Raw genomic sequence first — 11,745 nt, 5'->3', positions numbered from 1 at the left:
CAGAATTGGAAACAGGCTCCACGCTCTGAGCCGGCTGTCAGCACAGAGCCCGATGCGGGGCTCGAACACACGAACCGTGAGATCATGACCTAAGTGAAAGTCGGACGCTTAACCGACTAAGCCACCCAGGTGTCCCATCTCACTGTGGTTTTAAATGCATTTCCTTGAAGAGTAATGAAATTGTTTATATGCTTACTGATTAAGAATATTCCAGTCTTTTGGTCATTTTTTAAATCATTTTTTGTATCATTTTTTTAAATTAATCTATAGGAGTTCTTTATATATCTGAGGCTTTTCAAGTCAGTGGTCAGACATAAATGTACTATAATTATCTTTTCCCACTGTGGGGCTTAAATTTTTACTCTCTTAATGGTATTTTTGATGAACAAAATATAATTTACCAATTTTTCCTTTATGTTAGCTCATTCCTTAGGTCCTTTTCTAAAAAAAATTTTTTTTAATGTTTATTTATCTTTGAGAGAGAGAGACAGAGACAGAGTGGGGGGGGGATGGGCAGAGAGAGGGAGACACAGAATCCAAAGCAGCCTCAGGCTCTGAGCTGTCAGCACAGTGCCAGACATGGGGCTTGAACTCACAAACCATGGGATCATGACCAGAGCTGAAGTCGGACGCCACCAACTGAGCCACCCAGGCATCCCATTTAGGTCCTCTTTTGAAAACTTTGCTTATTCCAAGCTCATGAATATATTATTACTCTATGCTTTTTTCTTAGAGCTTTATTAATCATTTATATTTAAATCGAATGCATCTGCAATTTTGTGTGTGTGTGTGTGTGTGTGTGTGTGTGTGGTATGAGGCAAGGGCAAAAACTCATTTTTTTTATAACACCAACACCATTTATTAAAAAGACCATCCTTGGGGTGCCTGGCTGCCTCAGTCGATGGAATGAGCAACTCGATCTCATGGTTGTAAGTTCAAGCACCACATTGGGTGTAGAGCTGACTTAAAAATAATAAAGATTCTTTTAAAAAATAAATTAAAAGACTGTCATTTCACCACTGTACTACAGTTTTATCTTTGTCATAAATGAGGTAATTATATAAATGTGAGTTTGTTTCTGGAATTCTGTTCTCTTTCATTGATCTATCTGCCTGTCCTTGGATCCATTGCCTTCACTATTATAACAATATAACAAATCTCGATTAACTGGTAGTCTAAATACCTAGCCTGTCCTTCTTCAAAATTATATTGACCATTCCTGGTCCTTTCCATTTTCAGATAAATTTTAGAATCAATTTATCAATTTCTTTAAAAAAATTTTTTTAATGTTTATTTATTTGAGAGAGAGAGACAGAGAAACAGATCCGAGGTAAGCTCCAGGCTCTGAGCTGTCAGCACAGAGCCCGACACAGGGCTCGAACTCCCAAACTGTGAGATCATGACCTGAGCTGAAGTTGGATGCTTAACCAACTGAGCCCCCAGACACCCCCTTATCAATGCCTATGGGGGGATAAAAACAACTGCTAGGATGCTTATTGGAACTGAATTAAATCAATAGGTCAATTGGGGAGAAATTGAAATCTCTGGTAGCTTTATAATGTGTCAATTTAGGTAGGCAGAACCGTATCTCCCAGAATTCCCTTCCCTGATGACTTTGGTTAGAGTGGGCCATGGGAGACTTTTCTTTTTTTAACGTTCATTCATTTTTGAGAGAGAACAGAGTGTGAGCGGGGGAGGGGCAGAGAGAGAGGGAGACACGGAATCTGAAGCAGGTTCCAGGCTCTGAGCTGTCAACACAGAGTCCGACTTGGGCTTCAACTCACAAGCTCCAAGATCATGACCTGAGCCGAAGTGGAAGCTTAACCAACAGAGCCACCCAGGGGCCCCTGCTTTTTTCTCCCCCATGAGATTGGAAGAGCAGAAATGATGCAGCAGCCATAATTTTCATGTTTAGAATTCCAGAGCAGGTGCACATTGTTGCTCATCTTTCTTATCTCGTGGCTCACCTTGTTGGCGTGGGAACAGCAGTTGAAGTTGCTGCAACTGCCTGTGACTCCTCTTTCAACTTCTCTGACTTCTATTAATTTGATCATCTTTAATTTCTCTCAATAATGATTTGTAGTTTTTTGATGTGATGGTCTTGCCCACCTTTTATTATATTAATTGCCAGATATGTGATGTTTTTGATGCAATTGTAGATTTTATCTTTTTAAATTTTATTTGCTATTGTTTGTGACTGGTAGATAAAAATACCAGTTGATTTTTACATTTTGATCATGTTCCTACAACCTTGCTTACATTTAGTTTTAATAGTTCATGAACAGTTTTGGATTTTCTACGTATACGATCATGTCATCTGAGATAAATGTGTTTCCTTCTTCCTTTTCTTGCCCTTTTTGGACTGCCTGGGACCTCACTACAGTACTGAGTAGAAGTGGGATAAAAAGTAACCTTGTCTCATTGCCCATCTCAAGGGGGTGTTTTTAAATAACTCACTCTTAAGTATTATATTTTCCATAGATTTTTTTGCAGATATTCCTTATTAGATAAAAGAAATTCCTTCTACTCTAAATTTGCTAAGAGTTTTTAAGAAATAGTTGTAGGCCACCTAGGTGGCTCAGTTAGTTAAGCATCTGACTTCTGTTCAGGTCATGATCCAGCCTGGCATTAGGCTGTGTGCTGGCAGCTCAGAGCCTGAAACCTGCCTAGGATTCTCTCTCTCACGGACCCTCTCTCTCTCCCTTTTTCTCTCTCCCTCTCTCTCCCCTCCTCCCCTGCCCTCCCTCTGTCTCTCTCTTTCAAAAATAAAAAGAAAGAAGAAGAGAGCGTATGACTGTGCATGAGCAGGGAAGGGCAGAGGGAGAGGGAGAGAGAATCTTAAGCAGGCTCCATGCCCAGCACAGGGCTGGACTTGGGACTCAAGCCCAGGATCGTAATGTCATGACCTGAGCCAAAATCAAGAGTTGGAGCTTAACCGAGTGAGCCATGCAGGTGCCCCTGCATATCTTTTCTTGTAAGAGATTGGCCTATTTTTTTTTTCATTTTTTAATATCCTTTTCAAGCTTTGGTACCAGAGGTTATGCTTAAAATGAATTAGAAGTGTTTCATCTTTTTCTATTCTCTGGAGGAGTTGTATAAAATTAATGTTATTTCTTCCTGAAATATTTGGAAGGATTTACCCATAAGACCATGTGGGACTGAAGACTTCTTAATGAGAAAGTTTTTAATTTGATATGGGACTGACTATACAGTCTGTGTTGTATGTATGTATCATCTTTTTGTATTTAATACCTATACGATCTATAGAAATGGCCTCTCTTTATTGCTGGTATTGGAATTTTGTGCTTTATCTTTTTTCCTTGACTTTCTTTGCTAAAGGTCTCTCAAATTTACTAGTCTTTTTGGAAGACCCAGCTTTTGGGCCTGTCATTTTTCTCTACTATGCATTTGTTCTCTATTGAATTAACTTCTGCTCACATCTTTAATTACTTCTTCTTACTTTCATAGATATATCTTGCTGTTGTTTTTCTAAATTTTCAAGGTGAATATTTAAATACTTCATTTCCAGTCTTTCTTCATTTTCAGTCACAGATTTCTGGAGCACCTGAATGGCTCAGTCGGTTCAGCGGCCAACTCTTGGTTTCTGCTCAGGTCATGATCTCACAGTTCGTGGGTTCAAGACCCATGTCCCACATCCAGCTACTGGCTGGTGGCACAGAGCCTACTTGGGATTCTCTTTCTATCTTTCTCTCTCTTTTTCTGCCCTTCTCCCAAGCTTGCACTCTCTCGTTCTCTCTCTCAAAATAACTTAAAAAAAAATAATAAAGCTACGAATTCCCCTGTATCTTTTTGGAAGAACACAATTTAAGCCACTACACAGCCTTAAATTAACTATTACTTTTAGTACTTCCCTGACAATGCTAGGACTTTAGAACACTTTAACTCCATTTAGCATTTCCTGCCTTTTGTGTTATTGTTATTGTACATTAATTCTACATATTTTAAATTGTAAAGAGCATGATTATTATTTTGTACAGTAAAAATCCATTCATATTTACCCATATTTTTAGCTTTTTCATTCCCCTTCATTATCTTTCTGCATTTCCTTTTTCTACCTTGGAGCGTTTACTCTTTTCCCACTTTTTTTAAAAAAAATTTTAATGTGTATTTTTTGAGAGAGAGAGAGAGAGAGAGAGAGCACAATTGGGGAGGGGCAGAGAGACAGGGAGACACAGAATCCAAACCAGGCACCAGGCTCTGAGCTGTCAGCACAAAGCTTGACATGGGGGGGGGCGGGGAGCTGAGCACACTAACTGTGAGATCATGACCTGAGCCGAAGTCAGACACTAAGCCGATGAGCCACCCAGGTGCCCCTGTTTTCCCTTTTTCTCTTAGTCTGCTGGATCCTCAATTACATGTATGTCAGACCTGTTCACTATGTCCCATTTGTGTCTGCTGAGATTCTCTTTTTCTTAATCTATTTTCTCCTTCATCTCTATTTTCATATATATATTCATCAAAGTTATATTTAAAATTTGGCTGATATCTATAATTCTGAATCACCTATGTGATCTTTCTCTTCTTTTTTGGTCATTTTGTACTATTTCTTGGTATGCTTGATACTTTTTTGATTGACAGTCAGATATTGTTTGAAAATTTACAGAAGCTCTGGGTGATGAGAGAATCTCCAAGAAATGTTCTCCATTTCCTCTGCTAGGCAGGTAGAGTTAGGGCCCATCACCTTAATCTACTCAGGAATGAGATGACTCAGTATCAGGCTGCAGTTTTCCTAAAGGCTTTTTCTACCTCTTCATCATCCCCACAGGTCATGGGGGGGAAGGGGGCAGCGGGGGGGCCTCGGGGAACCACCCAGACTGTAGGTTGGGACTCTACACACCTTGAACTGTAATCCTTGATTCTTTAGTAGTCGGGGTTGGCCAAAAACTCCACTCTGCTTTTCAGAAAGCTTCTCCCAGCTTCTTGCCCTTTACACTTTGCAGCTTCAGAATTCATCAAAATGGCTTGGAAAAAACCTAACCAATGGGGCTTGGTTTTCTGCCTGGCCAGCCTTCAGTCTCTGTAGATCCACAGAATTACGAAAAGCTCTGATGGTTTCTCTGCCTTCCAGCTGCAGCCCTTCCCCCAAGACTCTTAGGGGTTTTCAGCCACATTCCTTGAGACCGTAATTGTGAAATTCCCCCATGGAAAAATGTAACAGCAGGATGTTAGTTCAGCCCTCCATGGTTTTCCCCTGATCAGAATTTTGACCTGTCAAGTTCTAAGTTGCCTTATCAGCATCCCTATACTCAACGTTTTTTAAAATTTAACTTCTCTAGTTATTCTTAAAGGATGCATTATTCTGCCATAAGTTACTCTATCATACTAAATAGAAGTAGAAGTTCTAACCACAGAGTTTTAGACCTCCCCCTTCAGTAAAGCTATTGATTATCATTCGGGAAGTTTGACTGCTGAATAAGAGAGTTTATCTTTTTTCTAAATTATTATTTACTGAGAAAGAGAGAGAGAGAGAGAGAGAAATTGAGCACGTGCATGAGCAGGAGCAGGGGAGGGGCAGAGAGAAGGTGAGAATCCCAAGCAGGGTCCAAGCTGTCAGCACAGAGCCCAATGTGGAGTTCAATCTTATCAACCTTGAGATCATGACCTGAGCAGAGATCAAGAGTCAGACGCTTAATTGACTGAGCCACCTAGGCATCCCAATTTTTTTAAATCAAGCATATGATGGTCTCTAAATCCCAACTGTAATTAGTGTGTCCTATGATAAAATATACATTTAAAATATAGCACTTTTCATTGGACTATTTTGTCCAGAAATGAATGAGAAAAATAAATATGTGAAACAAGAAACAAATATTTCTCATAGTTCTGGATGCAGATTCATGTCCGATGAAAGCCCTATTTTTGGTTTGCAGATGGCCACCTTCTTGCTGGATCTTCACATGGTGGAGAGATCACCTTTCTCGTATTTCTTCTGAGGGCACAAATCCCATTGTGAGGACTCCATCCTCATGGCCTGGTTATGTCCCAAAGGCTCCACATCCAAAAACCTTTACACTGGGGATTAGGGCTTCAACATATGAGTTTTGGTGGAGACCCATTCAGTCCATAGCACCCATGAACTGTTATACGATTAGCTCAATTTTCTGTAGCTATGTGTGGTAGATGATGCATCTGCTACCAAGATCCCTCTCTAGAAATGGAGGGCTTAGTCCCTCAGCTGCTGCAAGTGCTGCAGGAAGACAGCCGTCGGCTCTCAGCTTTCTTTGGGGATTGTTTTGCCTGAAGAACATTGGCCCAAGATCATACCTCCTTCCAAAGGTAGCTCATATCCTGTAACTGATCAGTGCAGGAGGCAGACATATCTGTTCCCCTTGCCCAAACTTGAGACAGTTTTGAAGGGCAATCCCAGATACAGAGTTTGTCATCAGGTTGGTTGATTGGGACTGCATCTCAGTTCAACTTTCTCCCTCTACCCAATTCTGTTTCATTTGCCTCCCCAACAAAGACCACTCCCTAATAAATGTCTTGCACACTAATCTCCATCTCAGAGTCAGCTTCCCAAGGAACTCAAACTCTGACACAAACATTAACATAAGTACATGTGTGTTAACCTTTGTTAACATATTTTTCCCTTTTGCTAGCCTCCATTTTTCAAACTTTCAGTAACAAACTTTGGGAAAAAAATATAAAAGGTTTTTGTGTGTTTGTTTTGGTTTTTGTTTTTACAAAATATGATGAGGATATATTTCTATTGGTTTAGCAATAACAAAATGTGATGGTTATTTTTGTCTTGAACATAAAATAGCTGAAAATACCGTAGACATTGAAAACTCAAAATACCATCCCTATTTATCCAGAGAAATTCAAAGGAATACACAGATGAAAAGTAAATGGGCATATAATCAGTTCCCGTTAGGTAGCAAGTTAAATGCCAAGCCAAAGCTTTCTCACTAAATCATTTTGCGGTGGCTATCTCGTTCCCAAGCTCCTGCAACGTCAGACTTGAGCAGAGGTCACTTAGGAACTCTTTTTAGTTCCCTCACCACTTGTTCATTTGACCAACCTACTGCCCAGTCTACCATGATCTTGTGAACTTCCAATCCTACACACACCTATGTCTGACAAGCATTTCTTACAACCATCAGTGGCTCTCTGTGTTAATTTCCCAGGACTGCTGTAACTAAGTACCACAAACTAGGTGGCTTATAATAATGGAAATTTATTGTCTCATAATCCTGGAAGCAGGAAGTTTGAAGTCAAGGTCTCAGCAGGGCCATGCTTTCTCTGAAACATTCTAGGGAAGAAATTTCCGTGCTTCTTCTAGCTACTGACGATTGCCAGCAATCCTCATATGACTTTGTCCCTGCGTGTCTGTGCCTATGTGTCCTCATCTTTCTTGTAAGGGCTCTAGTGATTGTAGTTATGGCCCATCTTAATCCGGTCTGACCTCAACTTAATTACATCAGCAAAGACCCTATTTCCAAATAAGGTCACGTACTGAGGTTCAAATTGCGCATGAGTTTAGAGGCGATACTATTCAACTCAGTGTGTATGGTCTGCCCTCGGGCTCCCCTAAACTCACATCCATCCCATGTGCAAAATACATTTTACCCTATCCCCCAACCCCCCCAAACCTTAACGCATTGCAGCATTAAATCTAAATATCAACAATCAATTTGCTGCTCTATGAAAAAAATAAAAGGTATTGAATACCTGTCTTATACCATACTCCAAAATGAAGCCCAGAAAGATTAAGGACATAAGTGTAAAAGGCGAAAATTTTCACTTTTAGAAGAAAATAAAGGACATGTTTTCCATCCTGGGATAAGCAAAATTTTCTTAAACACACACAAGGACCCAAAGTAGATGAAAATATTCATAATTCAACTATATTAAAATTGAGACATCTTTTCTTACGGAAAGTAAACTAGCAAACTATGAACTGGGAGAAGATAGCTTCAACACTGACAAATGTTTAGTATCCAGAATGTATAAAGAATGCCCACAACTCAATAGTAAAAGGCAAACAACCCAATAGAAAATGGGCTAAAGATATAAATAAGCATTTAATGAAGAGTAAATACAAATAGGCTGTAAACATATGAAAAGATACACAACTTTATTTGTATTTTTAAATCATCTTCATCATTTTTAAATGTATAGTTCATTAGTGTTAAGTATATTCGCATTGTCCTGTCACCATTTATTAAGAACTCCCTCCTTTCAGATGAGAGCTGCAGCACCACTTCAAGCCTTCATATATTCGTGAGTCTATTTCTGGACTATATTTCATTCCATTGATTGATTTAAATATTCCTCCTCCATTACATCATAACACATCCTCCAATACTATCTTAGTACAACTTGGTAATAAACTTTGATATCAGGTAGGCAAATCTCCCACCTAACTCTTCTTTGTTTTTATTTTATTTTATTTTATTTTTGAGATTTGATCTCCCATTTATACATTTTGGAATCCATCTTGAGTTCCTTGAAAACCCCAGTGGGATTTTGATGAGACTTGCTTTGAATTTATACATCAATTTGGGAAGAATTACTATGTTGAGGATATTGAATCCTCCCATCCCTGAACATGGCATATCTGTCCATTTATTTAGGTCTTCTTTAATGAATTTCAGTAAAGTTTTATAGTCTCCTTCATATAGGTCTTGCACTTTCTAGTTTTATTGCTATCATAAGTGCCTTTTTTAAAAATATGGCTTATCAAACTACTGTAAAAAAAACATTTTTAAAGCACCTGAAGACATTTTAATATGGACTGAATATTAGATGACACTAAGGTATTGATGTTAATTTGGTTAGGTTAATATGTTTAAATGGTGTTCATTATGGTAAAAAAAAAATAAGACCTTTATGTATTAGAAACATTTAAATATTTACTGGTAAAGTGACATGATGTTTTGCTTGTTTAGAAATTAATAAAAATCATTTTAAATAGTTTATTTTACAAATGAGGGAAGAGATGAAAGAAGAATGGCAAAATAGTGACAATTGTTGAAGCTGGGTAATGGATACATGGGAGTGCATTATTCTCCTTATTTTTGTGTATATTTGAAATTGTCCACAACAGACTTTAAAATTATGTTTTCTACTGATTTTCTCTAAGGTATAGAAACATATACCCTCATTCTGTGGCATTTTAATATAGCAGCCCTGTAAACTAGTACATTTCATATAAATGGAATCATACGGTATTTGTCCTTTTTGTAACCAGCTTAATCCATTTGTCCTCAAGCTTCATCCATGTTACAGCAGAGGACAGGAATTCCTTCTTTTTTTAAAAAAAAACGAAGTAATATTCTATTATACATTTATACCCATTTTGTTTATCCATTCCTCTGTTTGTGAACACAAACACAAGTTGTTTCCACCTCCTGGCTATTGTGAATAACGCTGCTGTGAACATGGGTGTGCAAATATCTCTTAGTGAGCCTGCTTTCAATTCTTGTCTATATATGCAAGAAGGATTACTGGATCACAGAGGAGTGTCATTTTAAATTTTTTGAGGAAACACCATACTGTTTTCCACGGTAGTTGTACCATTTTATAGTCCCACCAACAGTGCACAAGAANATATTAAAAAAAAAAAAAGAATTATAAAATCTCTCCACGTCCTCACCAGCACTTATTATTTTCTGGGTTTTTGATAGGAGTCATCCTAACTGTGGTTTTGATTTGCATTTTCCTAATGAACATTCGGTTTTTTTAAAATGTAGACTAAGACCTTTTTGAGATACCATATACATCCATTACATTTATTGGAAAAGTTAATCTGACAATACCAAGAATTGATGCGAACAGAGATTTTAAAAAACACATGCTGCTGGTGGGCGTGTAAATTATTAACAATCTCTTTTGAAATACAATCTGGAATTACCTTGTGAAGTGAATATTCATTTTCCCTAAGACTCAGTAATTCCATTCCTAGGTAGTCGGTTCCTGCAGTGCTTTTTAAACCTTGAGTCCACACTCATTTGTGAGTTCTGTAATCCATTTACTGAAAGTCACAATTAGCACTGGAGAAGTGAATGTTGTTTTATTATTTTGTGAAACTTTTGTTTTATATACGTGAGTTTACTGGTTGAAGACACCAACTGCATTTCTTACGCTGAGTAATGGTGAAAGCGTTTGGAAACCTTTCATTAATTCTTGCACATGCATACCAAGAGAACGTGTAAGAATGTTCATAATAACAAAAATTGGAAGCAAACTTAGTGGCCCATAAAATTGTAAATTTGTGATGTATTCCTACAAGGCAACTCTATAAAGCAATGAAAATGAATGTGTGAGACTTACAAACATATCCTTAAGTGAAAAAAAGACCACAAAGACTGACATTTTAAATTTTTTCTTTAAAAAATTTTTTAAGTTTATTTATTTTGAGAAAGAGAGCATAAGCAGGGGAGGGGCAGAGAGAAGGAGAGAAAGAATCCCAAGCAGGCTCCCAGCCATCAGTGCAGAGCCCCATCAACAGTGAGATGATGACCTGAGCCGAGATCAGTGTCGGCTGATTAAGCAACCCAGGTGCCCCAAGACTGACATTTTTATAAAGCTCCAAAACAAGTAAAACTGAACAATATGTTGTTGAGAGATACAAACAATGTGTTGTTGAGAGATGGGATTAATAAGAACAAATCAGTAAGTAGGGAATAATAAAATTAGGAATACATTTGGCAGATGGATGAAAAGGGGGTAAAAAGATAGATGCAATAGTATTGGTGTCATTGTTCTTAGATGCATTCATGGACATTCATTTTATTAATATGCAACATAATTTAAATTTATACTAAATATATTCTTTATATAGAACTATGTAACTTACACATGTATAAAAATGTTTCTTCCTAAAAATGCGTATCTTCTATCGTCTTGCACAGTAGTGAGTCAACATTCCCAAACAGAAATTGAATTTCCTGAAAAACTAGTTAAGAAGTTAAAGACCGCAGGGGGAAAAATGCTTGTTAGCATGCCAAAGGTCAACAAGTATCATTTCATGTAAGCCTATCTTACTTTCAGAAGTTCCCAGAGGCCAGGGCACGGAGTAGGGAAAGATAAATAGCTAGATCACTGCCTTTTTTTTTTTTTTTTAAATTTTGAGAGAGACAGAGAGCGAGAGAGAATCCCAAGCAGGCTCTGTGCTATCAGCAAAGAACCCCTAGGCAGAGCTCCATCCTAAGACCGTGGGATCATGAATGACCCCAACCAAACTCAGTGTCAGAGCCTCAACCGATTGAACTCCCAGTCATGTAGCTAGATCACTACTGTGACAATAATCAATGCGCTTTTCTTGCCTCGGTGGCATATATATACATATATATATAATATATTGCAAATCATTAAACTTTGTCAGCCGTGCAAATATCCAGTGTATCCACACCTCCTTCAAATAAGTGCAATATTGATTTACGTATGGGCCCGTTAGTTAGTTCTGAGCTAATAATTATGGGAACTGTAATTAACTAGAGCCCTCCCTCTCAATAATTAATTTAAAAAGGAACAAACTTTCATCGCTTTCCTAATTTCCTTTAAATGAACTTGGGGCAGCTCCTCCAAACTTCCCATGAAGTGGAAAGCAACTCATTCGTTTTTGAAAAATGACTTACAAGAAGCAACAAAATAGCAGTTGTAGGGTAAGGGAACAGACAGTAAACAGAAAAGAAATTCCCCCGCAGGAGAAAGGGATTGTGGAAACTGAAAACTGGAGACTAAGAATTCAAAAAAAAAATGCAAGATCGGGGGAAAGGT

Source organism: Crocuta crocuta, unplaced genomic scaffold (genome assembly GCF_008692635.1).
Source record: "Crocuta crocuta isolate KB4526 unplaced genomic scaffold, BGI_CrCroc_1.0 scaffold170, whole genome shotgun sequence".
NCBI lineage: Eukaryota > Metazoa > Chordata > Mammalia > Carnivora > Hyaenidae > Crocuta > Crocuta crocuta.
The sequence above is the reverse complement of the archived record's forward strand: the minus strand, read 5'-3'. Positions refer to the sequence as shown.